This window comes from Aquila chrysaetos, chromosome Z (assembly GCF_900496995.4).
Source record: "Aquila chrysaetos chrysaetos chromosome Z, bAquChr1.4, whole genome shotgun sequence".
Classification (NCBI taxonomy): Eukaryota; Metazoa; Chordata; class Aves; order Accipitriformes; family Accipitridae; genus Aquila; species Aquila chrysaetos.
Window position 1 is genome coordinate 76,191,904 of NC_044030.1, and position 3,792 is coordinate 76,195,695.

Here is a 3,792-nt window from a genome sequence, read left to right on the forward strand (position 1 = left end):
AGAACTATCCCCCATGCATCCACCGCTGCAATAAAGAATGCCTGCTTTCTAAAACTCCAAAATTGAGTTTTAGAGAGTTTCTTCGAACATCTTTTTCTATGGTAACAGTGCTGGCTGTCTCCAGTGGTCCCTAGCTGCATTTCACCCCACCATAGGCCTGCCTTACTGCAGGGGGGCTCTAGTGCTGCTCCCTCCGGTGCTGCTCCCAGACCTACTGCAGCCCCCGAGCGTGTGGGGTAGGGGCTGCATGCTCCTCCTGCACCGCCCGCTCCACACTCACAGCTCAGGCATCACAGCCCCAGTGTGGGCTGCAGTACTAAGCACTGCATGCAGGGCATACATAACTCATACAGCAGTGAGGCAGCGCCACGTGGTTATGGCTGTCCATGTCTTCCTCCAGTTGCCTTGTCCTCTGCTGGGATTGACAAATCAGTAATACCAATTTGGAGACCAGGAGCTTTGTGTGGCACTTGGCTTTAGGTGGCCTGACCTGTTTCAAAATCACCCAGAGCCCTGCAAAACCCACACAGCTCAGCAACACGGCTCTTCCCGCCCTCTGGGTACCCAAATGTCTCAGCCTGTAAATGTAGGGAGGGACTGGGGGGGGCCAGTGGTCTGTGTCCAGCTGTGCACAGCTCAATGTGTCTCATCAAAATGTCTCTGTGATGCTCTTTGTGTGGTCCTTCCCCTCCAGCACGTAGTTCAAGGATATTGAACAGGAAGGATTCAGAGATGAGATGAGGCACCAGAGTGATGAAACAATTGGAGGATGGAGGTGAGAGGCTGCCAGAGGTTAATGTGCTGGTTTATCAATGGAGTGGCAGCCCACGCCAAGGCTGAAAGGTCTTCAGGGAGATCTTCAGCCTGTCAGTCCAAGACAAACAAATCCAAAGGTTGAAATTCAATGGGAGAGGTGCAGGGGGAGGGAGGGAGGACGGGACTGGCAGTGCAGTCCTCAGTGTGGGTCTGAGTGACGCATGTGGGGAGATGTGCCTCCAGGTCAAGCTCCCCTGCCAGCAGCTCTACAGCACCCAAGCCTCCCAGAGCTTCCCCCAGCCTGCATCTTCCTGCAGGCCATGGTGGGAAGGACATGAGTGGGAAGACGGAGGAAACACAAAACTGTGCTGAACCATGAAAGATAGGCTCATGTCTCTGGGGCAGAGCATCACCCGGCAACAGCAGCCAGGATCTCACTGCCAAACCACAGAAAGTTCAGAGGAAAAAAAAAGGCCCTTGCAGCGGGATGTAAAACGTTAAATTAAATGGACTGGTCCAAACCAGGAGGCAGCAGCAGCTAATGGGGAAAAACACTGGGCGTGAAAGGGCTCTTTGTCCCAGCAGGAAGGTGAAGGGCACCCAGAGGCTGGGTGCTGGGGACGCACCCTGTTAGGAGCACAGGTCAGGCTTGTTTGCAGTGCAGATTGCAGGCTCTCGAAGAGGAGGTAGTTTTACACTCCTGTTCCTTTTGCAGCCAAACAAGCCCCTGCCTGGAAGGTGCTTTGACCAAACAACAGAATGGCTCAGCTGATGTGCTGCTGAAAAGCAAGGTGGACCCAAGGAGGAGTTCTAGCCCTTGCACAGGGCCAGCTCAGCAGGCCAGGACAGCTGTGCACCGTCCTCCCCTCCAGCACATCCAGGGTGGGAGGCTGTGCCTCAGGCGGGTCTCGCACCCTGGGAGGACAACCAGAAAATGAGCACCCTGTGCAAGAGGAGCCCTTTTCCCTGTAGGACGAGGTCTTGGAGGCACAAACCAGAGGTGCTGGGCCAGGGGGAGGGCAGGAGGCCAGCAGCACCTGGGCAGGAAAGAGATGCAATCTCACCACCCTCCTTTTCCTGAGCTGACAGGCTCAGCAAATAAAGGAAAGCAGATAACGAGAGCTATCCCTACCAGCCGCTCACTGGGGCAATGGCCTAGCTCAGCAAGGGGTCAACATGAATTATGTTTCCTGGCAGCATGAGGCTGTGCTTTTAGAGGGATATCCGCCGGGTAGTGTGGGACAACAGGGCTTGGCACACATCACGGAGGGCCCAAAGCGGAGGGCAGGACTAGATCATGACTTTGGGCATCCCCAGGAAATCCAGCCTGTTTTGGTGGCAGCGATGAGACACATCCTGCTGCGCTTCTCTTTGTGTTGGAGAAAATATAGCAAGCCAGGAGGAAACTTCCTGAATGCTTTGGGAATTGGTTGCCTACTGCATTAATATTTGCTAGTTTATACAGCTGTCCTTCAGGCAGGCAGGCATTCAGTGACTGTTAATAGTAAATGCAACTAGTACACAGGGTAAGCAGCTAACCCCAGACCTGGAGAAGACCCTTATAACTAATTATGCGTGCATGCATGGTCACATACTTGTATGCATCCTTAGATGCCGTCATGAACACGAACCATGAAGCAGGCTCCACGGAGAGGTCAAAGACCTTGTGGCTTCCCCAAGTGCTAGGCAGTTAACATGCTGGCTGTGGAAGGGGACACACCAGTGACCTATGTCTATCACTGTGCACTTGAAGACAATGGTGAGTTTGGACTGAGCTTGAGACGTGAAGGTTTCCTGTGCATCCCAAGGAAGCAATGGAGACAAGGGAACACCGCCCAAACTGTGTGCATTACCACTCCCAGCCCCCCATAGCCACAGAGAACGTATTTACGCTGGCCGTACCCACCCTGGACCCAAGTCCCTGCAGAGCCTCCTTGTAGAAACTGGGCAGGGAGACCCCCATCACGTATCCCAGTGCCTGTGCCCACCCACAAGGATCAAACGCACCCATCCATCTTGCCAAATTGCTTTAATATTTGGACATGAAGACAGGACAGAGCCAGTCAGGCTGTGCACAGACAAGATATCCCCGAGCCACACTGTAAGGCTGCAGGGCTTCCCTTCTCAATGGATGTGTGGATTTGGCCAAGACGCAGTTCAGTGATGACGTCCTGAGTGTGCCAGTGGGGTGTAAGTGTGGGGTAGGGAAGAGGGATGGGGGCTTCCCAGTGCAGCTCAGAGGTTGTTCAGCTCCAGCAGGGTCTGGTCCAGGACCTGGTGGATGCCCACATTCTCCTCTTTGGCACTGGCCAGACTCTCTGTGAATACAAGGGACACGCAGCCACGCACACAGACACAGCCCAAGTGTACCCAGGTGCAGCCGGACCCACACACACCACACCAACCACAGACACACACACAGATGGACATTTCAGTACAGTGACAGCCTCCAGCTAAGTGGGGCATCCCTGCGGGGCAGACTGCATGCAAGTAGCCCCATCACTGGCAGGGATGAGCCCAGCTGCTCCAGGACCTGCCGGGGCGGCCAGGCCAGCCAGGCTGGTCACTGGGGGCAGGCAGTCCCCGCTCTTCAGCATTTCCATCATCCCATGGTGCCCGGTTGCCCACGGCTGGGCCCTCTGCAGCGCTGGTACCACTGGCGGGTACCATTCCTTGGCCAGTCACCAGCACGTCCTGCCTCAGGGCATCACCACCAGCTGGCTGGGGGCACGTGCACAAATGCTTGGCCAGCGAAAGAGGAGAGCCAGTGCCTGCTGCATGACCCAGTGGTGCTCCACGAAGAAAAGGAGTGAGACAGGAGCCCAGAAGGGTGGGCAGACAGAGAAGGAGCAGAGCTAAAGAGGCTGCAGGGATGAGCTCTGCCAGGCAGCTTACTGCCGAGGCAGCCTCCTCCGGTGTTCACTTCCAGATGGCATCCTCCTTCCCTCCAGAGACGGGGATGGGACAAGAGCTCTGCCCACTCACCCTCATCTCCCAGCACTCCCTGCTGGGCTCTTCCCTGTCCCCTGCCCCAAG